Source organism: Prionailurus viverrinus, chromosome B2 (assembly GCF_022837055.1).
Source record: "Prionailurus viverrinus isolate Anna chromosome B2, UM_Priviv_1.0, whole genome shotgun sequence".
In the NCBI taxonomy this organism is placed as follows: domain Eukaryota; kingdom Metazoa; phylum Chordata; class Mammalia; order Carnivora; family Felidae; genus Prionailurus; species Prionailurus viverrinus.
In genome coordinates, this window is record NC_062565.1 from 7,283,035 (window position 1) to 7,296,321 (window position 13,287).

The window sequence follows — 13,287 nt, forward strand, 5'->3', positions numbered from 1 at the left end:
ATGTTTAGCTCTAAAGTTCTCCCTGTAGCACGAAGAATCATGGTAGACTGGAAGTCGTGTAGAGAAGAACCGCTTAAGACATGCTGTGATACGAGGCTCTTATTTATCAAAGGAGCAAGTAGCTCTAATGGTCAGGGTCTTTTCAATACAAGTTATTTCTCTAAAATATATTAAATTCAAAGTTCAATTTCAGACATGCCACTAATCTGATTTTTCAGTGTATCCTTTTTTAATGTTTACTTACCTGTTGAGAAAGACAGAGCACCAGCAGGGGAGGGGCAGAGAGAGGGAGGGAGACACACAATCTGACACAGGCTCCAGGCTCCGAGCTGTCAGCACAGAGCCCGACGTGGGGCTCGAACCCACGAACCCTGAGATCATGACCTGAGCCCAAGGTGGACACTTAAGCGACTGAGCCACCCAGGTGCCCCACCACTAACCTGATTCTTAAAAGAAGGCACATTAGACTATGAAGTCAGTTACGTTTAACATTAAGCACAGATGAGAACACATTCACTCCATCCCCCCTTTGTTTCAAACATCTGATTATGTAATTGTGCTTCCCTAGAGCCTGCAAGTATGTTAAATAACTCACTGGCTATGCTTATTTCATCACTACTAGTTCTCCATCACATAAAGGGCCTAAGAACATTTTTTATAATGCAGTAGACTGCATTAGTGGAGTACTAACTAGTAAATAAAAGAACCTTATGAGGAAATCACATTTGTGCACCATGAATTACCAAAACACAAGACAAAAGATCCAACATTTTCATTTATCTGACACTAAAAACAAACACTCAGACCGTTAGATCCTTTATGGCTCCCTGGTAACCCAAAAGAGGTAGAGCATATTTGTTTCTCAAGATATTCCATTGCCTAATGGGCTTAGATCATGAGTCAAACATGAAAAAATAAAATAAACACACACCAGCAGTGTGAGGCATACTGGCAAGCTGATTGTGCATTGATTTTAGTATGTGTGAAAACAGTTTTAGAAAGGATACAGCCACACGATCCCATCCCACACTTTCCAATATTATTTCCTTCATTTGAAATCACTAGGTAAGCGAAAAGGGGTGAGCTATCTACCCATTCTTTCTTTTACCAACTACACTTTACTCCGTGCATTTTTCTCCTTCGTCTTATAAGTGTGAGTTCAGAATGCTGCAAGTTTCTCAGCACACATGGCTAGGGGACAAATTAGGTTGAGAGGGCTCCGTTTTGACCGTGTATCCAGCTGTTTGTAGCTTTTCATTTTTTCCATAAACCTGACCGGTATCAGTATATGTAAAGTTTCTAACACTCCCAGCTAGGAAGTACTTCACATAAGAAAAATGCTTTCCTTGGAGTTTACAAATGTCATTTGGTCTAATTTTTCAGCAAGGGTTTGTCTAGTTAGATTATGAGCTTTTTCCTGGAGAGCAACAACAAGGGAATGTCTCCCATGCTGTCAGAAAAGCAGAGTTATATTTTTGTTCCTTGGAAGAAACATATAATGTGTAATGGGCAAAATGTCAAGTGGGTGGGGAGCCATTAGCCTACAGAAACGTCCAGAGAGAGCTCAAAGAAAAAGGAATTCAGAAGAAGATGCTACACTAGCATATTTGGTTTCAAAAAATCGTCCAAGAAGGAGAAGAGGGCTGGGTTTTATAGGGCCAGGACCTTCCGCTAAAGGTTCGCAGGGTCTGAGGGCTGACCAAAGTCCACAGTTATTTAGGAAAAACTGCATTTCAAACACTGGAGAGACCAACGGCAAAAAATGAGCCCAGAGGGTCAAGGCGGGATCAACACCAGGACTTACCAAGATGTAAGTTGAGAGCTGGTTCAGAGAAAGAGTACAGGAACAAAGAGCTGCTTGGATCATTTCTAGAAGACTTCTTCTGCCTGAATTTCTCATCTATCAGATGGGTGTGTCTATAGGAAGTGTCAGAATGACTTAGAAGACTAAAAACGAGACTTAGGTCAACATTCAGTTCTTAACTATGAACTCTAATCAGACCAACTATCCAACCCTAGCATATTCTAGTCCTTTATTAACTTAGGTAGTACTTATTTCGTGAATAACTCAAATGCTTTTCTATAGTGGAATTCTATTTTAGGAAAGCCTGATATTTTTAAAATCTAGATTTAAAAGCTACTAAAATTCCAGCTAATGCCCCAACATGAGTGATTTTCATACGGCTTCACCGGAGAAATGCATTATATTTCAAACCCAAAATGTTTAAAATGAGTTGATTTGTAAAATATGTCCAGGGATCCACTAATCCTGCACACGAACATTTACTCAGTGTGGTGATTCTAAGAGCAAGAAATGGGGAGTCAGGCTGAAGGGGCCCAAATTCCAGCCTCACCAATTATTGGCTGTGTGATCTTAGGCAAATTACAAAATCTTTTCGGAACCACTTTCCTTCACTGTACAATGGGGAAAACAGCCATACCTACCTCACATGGTTGTCGTAAGAGTGAGCTCTACGTAGAGAATTCTAAGACAATAGCTGGCCGGAGGAGGTGCTATCTAGACACCAGCTGTACCTGCTGTTACTCCATGACAATATAATACCAATTTAACTGGACTCAAAAAAGTTCTATTTCAAGAAATTCCAAAAAGCAGGTGGCCCCATCCATCTTAACATCTGCCAGATTCCTTCCTTAAAGAAACTGAAATCACGTGGCTTAAGGTCCAACTTAATGAGTAACACTGTATCTACAAATCCACAAGACTTGGAAAAGGAATGACCCCATTGTAGCCAGTTATTATTTCAATTGCCTGGTTGTACCTGAAAGAGAACTACGTAAGATCTAACTGCTTATATGCCCACCTCAAAGACACCCAGGTTTTACCCTCCTTAGAGAACCAGAGGTGTTTACAGAAACTAATAACTCGAGGGAGCCTGGGTGGCTTAGTTACGTGTCCGACTTCGGCTCAGGTCATGGTCCCGTGGTTCATGAGTTTGAGCCCCGCGTTGGGCTCTGTGCTGACAGCACAGCTCCTGCACTCTCTCTCTCAAAAAAATTAAAAGAAAACATAAAAAATAACTCAAAATTTTCCTAGCTCCTATCTTTACCTCCTTCACCAGATTCTATGGCCCATTCTCTCTGTGAGGATCCCTGTGCACACAGCTAGGCGCTCCTGCCACTGGAATAAAGGCAAACTAGCAGTCTCGGGCAAAGGGATGAAGGGTGCTCCTTTTGCTGCTGTCCGAAGCCACAGGAGGAGCTGTCATGGTGCTACAAGATTCTCAGGGTCACAATTTTCAGCCAATCTTCTCAGAGGGTTTTTATTTATGGCCCTTGCGCTATTTCCCCAATCTCGAAAATGTAGGTGTTGTTTGTAGCTCATAGAAGACTCTTTGGACTTACGCAAATCCCAGATAACTTTGGCATAAGCAGGTTACAGGTGTCATGACAGTCATAGGTGACTAAATGTGCACATACTTAAATTGTACAGGATGAGTATTACTGAGTTGTGTTGACACGTTTAGCCTTTACCAGTCTCCACCTCTGAATTCGGTTTCACATTGAAATTAATGACTGAGCACACAGAAGATTCCCCTCCAAGGGGCGCCTGGGTGGCTCAGTCGGATAAGCGTCTGACTTCAGCTCAGGTCATGATCTCTTGATTCATGGGTTTGAGCCCCTCATCAGGCTCTGTACTGACAGCTCAGAGCCTGGAGTCTGCTTCGGATTCCTTGTCTCCCTCTCCCTCTCTCTGCCCCTCCCCTGCTTGTATTCTCTCTCTCCTTCAAAAATAAATATTAAAAATTAAAAAAAAAAAAAAGATTCCCCTCCAAGAGGGAGAAGGTACAATCCATGCAATTCTAAAGTCTCACCAAATGGCCTTGGAATCCGTTGTTGAGCTGGGGATTTGGAATGGAATGTGGCCAAAAAGCAGACTTTTGTTTTCCTGTTTATAACCAGCGAACTGAGAATATGAGAAACTTAAATGGAGAAGGTAAGTTTTAGGATAAGTACACTGAATACTAAGTCCTCCTATATCATAGTTGGCTGCTATTCACTGCCAATTAACTTAAGGGACTTGAATGTGCATTCCTAAAGCAGTCCATATCTATAATCTTGCAAGAAAAAAGTAAACAACTTTCACAAATCAGCTTTAACACTGCTAGGTTAGCGGTGTTGTTAGTTCTTTTATAGAAGGATGTTTGTCAGCTGAGAAGGCTGAGTTCTGAACGTTCTCCAGTAGCTATATACTGGACCTACACTGTCCAATATGGCACCCATTAACCACATGTGGCTATGGAGTGATTGGCAGTTCAGTAGTCCAAATCGTAAAACATACACAAGAATTTCAAGACTTTGTATGAAATGAACAATGAAACATATCTCAGTAACCTTTATGGTGATTAAACATTAAAATGATGATACTTTGGGTGTACTACATTAAATACAACATGTAATATTAATTTCGTTTCTCTTCACATTTTTTATGTGGCTACTATAAATTTTAAATGTGGTTTGCATTTGAGGTCCGCATTACATTTGGAGAACACTGGGCTGAACCAATCAGAAGCGAGTAGGGGAAAAGGGTTTCAGAGCAAGCAGGCTCAGAACAATTACCACAAGGAATTACTATACAAGAGTCTTTGTCCCAGATACCCCCACTCCTCAAAGTGATAGAGAAAACCTTGAGGCAGAGAACGTGTGTACTGCTACCTTTACTTTTAGGAGCAAAGTCTTTTTAAATCCTTAATAAACGTGTATTAAATTAGATCTATGGCTTTGAGGTGATAGCGAGTGAATTGTGCAGCCAGGGGATATGCATAAGAGCCATCAACTGATGGCAGCCTGGCCTGGGTGTGGCACAGGTGATAAGTGATGCAAACACAATGCACACCCTCTCACAGCCTCAATTCAAAACCACTCGGCAAATGGTCTAGTTCAGCAATTGGCAAACTACGGCAGGTAGGCCAAATCCAGCCACTAACGGTTTCACTGAAGTTTTATTAAAGCTCAGTCATGGCCTTCCGTGTACACATTGTCCATGGCTGCATTTGTGTGCGTGTGCGCACGCACACGCACACAGATGTCTATGGTCAACACTAACCTAAGAGTGGTCCTTTCGAATCAGTTATCTTTCCTCTGCCTCGAATTCTCCAATGGTGTCCCATCTTTCTTAAAGAATAAAAGCCAGAGTAATAGGATGTAATAAACACAGGAACGATCAGCTCCTTCCTCTTCCTGCTGTTCCAAACGCACTCTTGCACCCGGCCTTTGTCCCTACTGTTCACCGTACCTAAGAGGCTCTTACCCTACAGGTCTACCGAGATCCACCCCCCACACCCAACTCACTTTCTTGAAGTCTTCTGCATAGGTCTCTGCCCACTGGACATAAAATAGTTAACTCCTTCCCTTCTCTGTTTTCAATTTCTGCGTAGCACTTATGATTAACTGACACACTATATAACATACCTGCATATTTACTAGGATTTTGCTAAGTAGAAAGAAGCTCCATGAGGTCAGTTATTCTTCTGTGTTCTTGCCGCTGTGTCCTTAGCGGCTAGAAGGGTGCCTGGCGCAAACAACACGGAAGAGTGACTAGAGAGTTCGTTGTTATTCTAAGTGCACATAAGAGAGTGAAGTGTGGGCAAGATGTGATTCCTGCCGCAAGTGGGAAGAAAAACTGCAATCAGATAATTTTAAAATTACATGCATGGACATAAAGGAATAGACCAATGGAAATACCTGGCTGCTTTCCTTCCTGTCTTCCTATTTACCCTTATACAGTCATCCACCAGACTTCCCAATCCAACTACCCAAAAGCAGACACACGTATAGTGTTAGGGAAAGCACGATGCTCTGAAGAACATGGTTCCCTCCAGCTACAGTTAGTGTCAAGATGCTTTTCGGGAACATGCTGTACCAGACAAGCTCATGCAGAGAGATTGGAAGCGGAGGACGTTTTAGAACTTAGGATGGCCTGAACCAACGGTTTTCAGACTTTGTTCAGCCGGTATCTAACAGAATTTTATAGAACTCTGACGTATGATTTTCAAAACCTGGCTGAAGCCTCTTTGTCCAAAAAGCCTCGAGAGCTGGGACCTGTACCCTCCCCTCATCTCTGTCTTCCTTGGCACCAGAGGCATCTTTGTACTGAAGACAATTTAGAACAGGATTTGAAAGTGACCGACTTCCGGAAATGGGACCTCGAGAGTTTTCATCAATTAATAATTTCAAAACAATTTTTGTTAACGTGAGACAAAGTTAGCAAAGCAAGAATTGGGAATCTGGCTTGGAAAAATAACTCTGATCACAAGCGATATAACACTAATAAAGCGATATAAACTAATAAAGAGACACCCATTCTCAGGTGCACCCCTGCTCTTGGCCTTAGACGTTTGTCTTTCTTTGTTTTTTTTTTAATTAAATGGCAACCAAGGTAATGAAAATGCAGACCTCAGAAGCAATAACCCGATAAAGATACTAGTGCTACTGACAGAGCAGAGAGAGGGTCAGGCATGAAAATGAGCTCTTCATTCAGTTCTGACCATAAGAAATATTTCTAGAATGATCCTTAAACAATTTTCCTTCCCCTTCTTCCTTTCCCATTGCTAACATCTAGACATAGGCTTCTGGGAGAACAGAGAGGTCTATTTTTCTGTGGAAGAGTCTAGTTGCTCATCATTTGAGCCCATGTGAAAAGCACAGTGATAAATCATTGTCATTTATTACTATCAATCAGGAAGAAAGCAATCATGCAATTTATCAACATCATCCTACAAATACTGTGACACTAATTGACATGCGGTATAGGAACCTGTTTACACAGATTACACAGAGTTTGGGGGGCCTGTATTTTATTGACTGCTTTATTCCAAGAAAGCCAAGGATGTGTAGATTCTTCCCCATTTACACTGTGCCTGAATAAGGCTACTTTCTTCATTTAGAAAGAAAAACTGAATTAAATCTGTGTAATTCTTACCGTCTATGTTTTACTGTCTATACCACATACCTTCTGCCAGATGGTGCTTTAAGAACCAACAAAATTATATCCAAGACTATACCTTTCACCTTGGGCTTTGACCACCAGCAGAGGGTTTAAATGTTAATTACCTCCAAGCGGAAGGTAATTCTATCGGGTTAAATACAGAAGGCTATTTTTATCTCTTAAATGTGAAACTTAGGAATAATAAAGGAACACAATACGCAACGAACACTTAACAATAAACAGCTGCAGTTGCTCAACAAATTGCTCAAAGACAGTAGCTGCAGCCTAGCTTCTCATTCTAAAAAAACCTTATTCAAACAGCTGGGCCCTAAATATCAAGTAACATGCATTTATATTTTCAGAATTAGTTCACCCAAGAAAGACTTTTCATCGATGGGAAACGACACACCTTATGCCTAATTCTAACTGGCGCGAGAGCCAAAATATACCGACTGCCAATTTCAAAACTTGAAATAAAAAAAAAAATGTAGCGGTGGAAACATACAGTAAGGAGGGACAATTATTATCCTCTTTGAATGAAGTTGTCAACCTTCATATATTCTTGTAGGGAGCTTTCAAAGCAGAAGCAGCACCATGACAAGCTGATGCAATGAAGCCCCACGTTGATTCCACGTTAAGAATCCAAGTGCTCATACGTGGCTCTCCCATCCCACGTCAAGACCACCTGGTCTCTAATCAATAGTGCATGCTACATACATTCCAATGTCATCTTCAGGAAATAATCCATTGTCCTCATGGCATCACTGGATTGGGTGCATTCTTGGGTCACTACTATAGGAGAGTAAGGTCAAAGAAGCAAAAGAGGGTTAGAGAGAAGATGAGATGGGGAGGGGGAGGGGGAGAAGAAGGAACAGGAAAATATGTTTTGCACATACATATACTGTGATTAATACATAAATGTCAATCAGTGATAAAAGGCCGAATAGGGGGCATCTGGCTGGCTCAGTCAGTAAAGCACATGACTCTTGATCCGAGTTGTATGTTCAAGCCCCATGTGCGGCATGGAGTTCACTTAAAATGTTTTTTAAAGGTAACATAATAGTAAATAATTAAAGCTAAAACAAAATATCACTTTTCACACATAATTAGCTTTTTTAAAAATTCACAACACCCATTGCTAGTTCAATCTCCGTAAATTTGATCTTATATATGATGGAAACTTTATCAAAGGAACATGGATGTATGCATCAAAAGCAGTATTTTTCATCCAACAGCTTAGCTTTCTACATCTCTCAATAAATAAAAAAAATCAAAACACGGAAAAAAGCTATGTGTACAAAATGGTTCATCTTAATCAAAAAACAAGAAAAAAACAAACCCCAACCCCCCAACCCACCCCAATAAAACAAAAATATAAATAACTTCTATGGCTTAAAACTCCATACTGCATAATCTGACAATTCTTAAAAGGTTTCTGCGTTGGTCTTTTCTTTCAATGGGACAATCGACTCCCAGAGAGTGGAGCCTGTGTATTTTCACCTCTGTGTATATTGCTGCTGTTTGGTATTCTTCATTAGGAAGGTCAAAGTCAAATCAGAAGGCCAATCAGCAACTGGCATTCTTTTCCTAAGCAGTCAGATTATGAAACCAGAGGGTACTTCTAGCGGTCTCTACCAATACTCACAGGGAATTCTGACTTCAGAATGTGGATCTTTCTAACAGATGGATTCCTGGCACAACGCTAGTGCTTTCTACTATTGTTTTCATGCATTTCGAAATACTTGCCCAAAAAATAAGAGAATAAACCCTTAGAAATTAATAATTTGACTGCTAAGAAAATACTAAGGAAAAGGCTCCAAAAGTCAGAATCTCCCACAACATAAGGATAAAGATCAATGAAAACTGTGAAGAGAAGACATGCAGAAGGTCAAATCCAGGGATCCAACATCTGACTGACAGGAGCTCCATTAAGAAAGAAGACAGAAAGCTAAGAATAACATAAAAGAAATGCCTCAGGACCAAGAGGAGATATAGTTTCCAGATTATTCCAAGTATCACTCAGAAATTAAGAAGACCCAAACCTCAGTAGGAAATTTGATAATACCAAGATTAACAGACATCCCAAAAGCTTAATGAGAGAAAACAATGAACCCAGAAAAAAATTCAACTTCTTTTAAACGTTTGTATTTCTTCTTGCAGCAAGAAAAAACAAAGATCAAACAATTCAGGATTAGTAACTTGTATAACTTTATAGGCCAAGTTGGAAGTCAACTCAACGTTGTAGGATTTCAATAAACTGATAAAAGTGACAAGTCCTCCTTTGACCCTCTGTATTTGACTCCTTTCATAGAGAGGCACGGGGGTCACGAAATTGGAAAAGAAAGTAGTCAAAGCATCTTAATTGGCCCTATGTGAACTTTACCTACACAGACACAGCACAAACACTGGTTATTGGTTTTTTGTTTATTATCAACGTGAATACATGACAAGGGAGACTTGCTAATAGTTAAGGGACAAAACTGTTAGCAACTTTAAGCTATGTGAAAATAAGTGCACACTTTGAACATGACTAAAAGTAGAAGGGTACAGAGAGGCAGAGAAAAGGCTGAAGTCCCTGTATCGTTAGCTCATTAAGTAGATTTTTAAATATACTAAAGTGACCTAAGGAAGCCACAAGTAATTTAAGTGACACAGGCATTAAAAAAAAAAATTGTATTGAGATTTATAGGACATGGAGACATTTACATGTCGTCTTTGATTTTCTTTGTTTTTACATTTCAAAGTCACTATGTTCGTAATTAATTAAAATTAAGCGGGGAAAAAAGTCACATGCGGCACATTAGTTTATAGGAGGCACTTCTTAGAGACACATCAAATATCACTTCAGGACACATGGTAGAGGAGACAAACTATGACATTTAATTTACAGGCCAGACAAGAGCATTTTCATGTCAGAAGTATATCCCACAAATGATTTCTGAGCATCATGGAGGCCCAGTTTGGCATGAGGTCATCTTAGATGTGCCTCTGTACTTTTCTTTAAAAAGCTTATTTATGTTGAGAGGGAGAGAAACCCAAGCACGTTCCACACTGCCAGCCCAGAGCCCAATGCGGGTCTTGAATTCATGAACCGTGAGATCATGACCTGAGCCAAAGGCAGGTGCTCAACTCACTGAGCCACCCTGGTATCCCAACATGTACTTTCTTATTTCAGAGTAAGGGGAAACTAACTGAGGCAAGGACCTGCCCAAAGTTACTTCTCAAAATACTGGCTTAATCGTTAGTCCTGCTTAGTAATTGAAGGAGCTGGTAAGCCCATTTCTTTCCACACTCTCTTGTTCTTTAAATAGTCTTCCTCTACTTTTGTAGAGCTTTCCTTCTAACAATTCAGGCCACGTTATATGTTTTAGTTTGATTGTCTTTGTGAGAAGTCATCATTTTGTAACTCCAGGAAGAATGGAAAGATTAGCCCCTTGTATCTCATTTTTTTTTTTATGGACAAATAGGTTTGGAAATTAAATAGTGACATGATCACAACGAAGTAGGATCAACATTCTTCTGACTTCCTAGACAGCTTCTTTTGGAGCCACAAGAAAATTATCTCATGGCATCCTAATGGCATTAACACAGGCATGCACGAATTCAGATCAGAAGGGTTATGCACAACCCAGAGTCAATGGGTCCCAGTGCTTAGCTTAGCACTTAGATTTCCAGGGCTTTGCTAATTTAATTCCACACATTTGAAAAATAAGATGAACTTCAGATCCAAATGTTTTTTAATGTTTATTTTTGAGAGAGAACATGAGTAAGGAGTAGGGTGAAGTAGGGTGGGGTGGGGGGAGGGGGAGAGTAAGGGAGAGGGAGGAAAGGAAGGGGGAGGGGGGAGGAAGGGAGGGGGAGGGGAGGAGAGAGATCCCAAGTAGGCTCCAGGCTCCAAGCTGTCAGCCCAGAGCCCGACGCAAGGCTCGAACCCACGAACCGTGAGATCATGACCTGAGCCCAAGTCAGATGCTAAGCCAGCTGAGCCACGCAGGTCCAATCTGAAATATACCTTCCTCTAAGTTTCTCCCAAAAGAGAAAGATTTTTGTTTTCAGTAATATTTTTTGCTGTTGTTTTTTGTTTTTAGAGATAAAATTAACTCCTTTAGCAAAAACACATTTAGTTCAATCCTATGTAAGACAATAGCAATTAAAAACCTCACTTTTAAAAGTAAAATATTTACATATGAACAAGTCACTGTGCCAAATTTACGGGAAGAAATGGAAAGACAGGGATCTCCTAAAAGACAAAATAAAAGGTGTAAAATTGGCTATGTAAACTAGAGTTACTTTGCTAAGAGACTTTAAGCAAGCTGTGGGCCAACTTTCCGATGTCCAGAGCAGAGCCTCTTCTTTGCACCTTTTTTTTATTACAATTATATAATTGGTTCCTCATATTTTTCAGAGGTTATCGTGTTACACTGTCTATTGATAGTACTTTTAGGATTGTAAACACTTTGGCTTTCCCCATGTGAATTCTCGCGTAAGACTTGAATTCTCACGACTGTGAACTGAATGCTGATGATTTTTTTTCAGTTAACATTTAAACTCAAGTTGCTATTGCATGGATACCGAAAAAACATTCAGAGGCAGAAGGGGTAAGCAAGAGGATGGCCCCTCCAACGTCTTTCAGCAGGATTACAGCGAGCACTGTAGTGTCCAACTTCTTCAAAATGCTTTTGCACAAACACCCGGAGTCTATCACAAACTCACATTCACACACGGGGGAAAGTCAACTTGCATAGGATAAGGAAACAAGGCAACTTTTAGCAATGAAAGTACAAGGAATGGAAAGCAATTCTGGATTTACTGAGTATTTGCCCTTGTAACAGCTCTGAGAGCTACAAAGCCTTTCAGGGAAAACAATAAAACCCAAATGAACGATGGGCTTTTTCCTTTGAGGGAAAAGTTTATTGTAAGCAGAACTATAACGGACGGAAGAACAAAATCAAGTTGAGCCAAGTGCCTGCTTCAGAGAGGTCCAGGTGGCTGTCCCCATCTTTCCAAGAGCCAAGAATGCCCGGCAGGAACAGCTCCTCCCCATCGAAGGAGGAGCCAGCTTGCCCGGGTAGACAGTGCAACGTGGAAATGATCCCCAGGAGAAGTGGGCTTTGCTTCCATTTCTGACCAGCTAGCTGACGGGATGCATTCTCCGCCTGACAAAGACACAAGCAGAAGCTGGAAGTAGATTACATTTCAGAGGTTCCAACATTGGAGGAACGGAAGCCACGTGGGAATTACTTTATTATTCGACGGAGGCTTTCAGGTGGCTTTCAATTAAAAGGAATATCGTCAAGCACATCCCTGGGCCCTTTTCTTCCCCTTCTCCGCTTCCTCCTCCTCTTTTTCAAATTTTACAAGCTCTGAGATTTAACAGTGGAAATTCCCTAAATATAAATTAAGCATTACGTCCACCCAAGACATTCTTCCTGGCGCTCAACCAACAGTCTGGCATTAAAATCTTTCGTGTGACTCTTGGGAGATTAAGTTAAGGGGTGTGTATGTCTATGTGTCTGTGTGTGAATTTTCCTTCATGACAATTATCCTCCATTATGTAAAGATATGTGTTAAAAAGTGTACGTACCAAAGTCAGAAGGGATGTAATCTCCCTGAAGAAATCTAACAACTCTAAGGAAATGTGGGTCACGCTCTACAGAATGGCACCCAACAGTTATGCAGCAGTTACCAGCAGGCATACAGACTTCCTACAGCTAACGCCATCACCAGTGTGAATATCGCCTCCACAGCCCAAATATCCAGCCCTCGCGTCTTACCTCTCAAGAGACCGTGATGCTGCGGGCATTAGTCAGGACAGGGCGATAATGCTGCAGCAAGATACTATTCCCAAATCCTTGCGACTTGTCATAAGACCAAAGCTTAACTCTGGCTCGCACTCCACGGCCAACCTAGGTTGGGCTATCTTTCCATCAGGGCCCCTCAGAGACCAGACTGTGAAGGCTCTATGTCAACAACGTGTGTTTCCGCTGTGATAGGTGCAAGGGGACGGACTAAATCCCATGGTGACTCTTAAAGCTTCATTGGAGAAGCAGCGTGTGTGACCTGTGTTCACATTTCAAGAGCCAAAGCCAGTCACATGGTCACACCTAACCGGAAAGGGGACAAGAAAGCACATCTATACTAAGAGTCCCAAGGAGGGCAATCGATACATTACGGTGCATCCTCAATGACCACAAGAGTCTGACAATGCCTTAAAAGAAGAAAACATCTCTTAGGGCCTATAAAGGCGATCACTGGGTTCTTAAGGTACATCGATCCCATCTTATTCTTACTTATATTTCCAGCCCCAGGACAGGGAGCTCCGAGTCTGTTTGACAAAAGAG

At 41.1% G+C, this 13,287-nt stretch overlaps 1 protein-coding gene across 6 annotated transcripts in view; it reads right to left on the bottom strand.

Annotated features, from left to right (window-relative positions):
• The window catches only part of LOC125165885 (uncharacterized), an 821,026-nt gene that overhangs the window by 260,131 nt on the left and 547,608 nt on the right, over positions 1 to 13,287 (bottom strand). The window contains exon 7 of one of the 6 annotated variants that reach the window (XR_007152254.1): positions 11,875 to 12,102. The exons of the other annotated variants lie outside the window; for them this stretch is intronic. The gene's annotated coding sequence lies outside the window, so the exon portion shown is untranslated. Of the gene's footprint in view, positions 1 to 11,874; positions 12,103 to 13,287 lie in introns of those variants that run through there. 6 annotated transcript variants of the gene reach the window in all.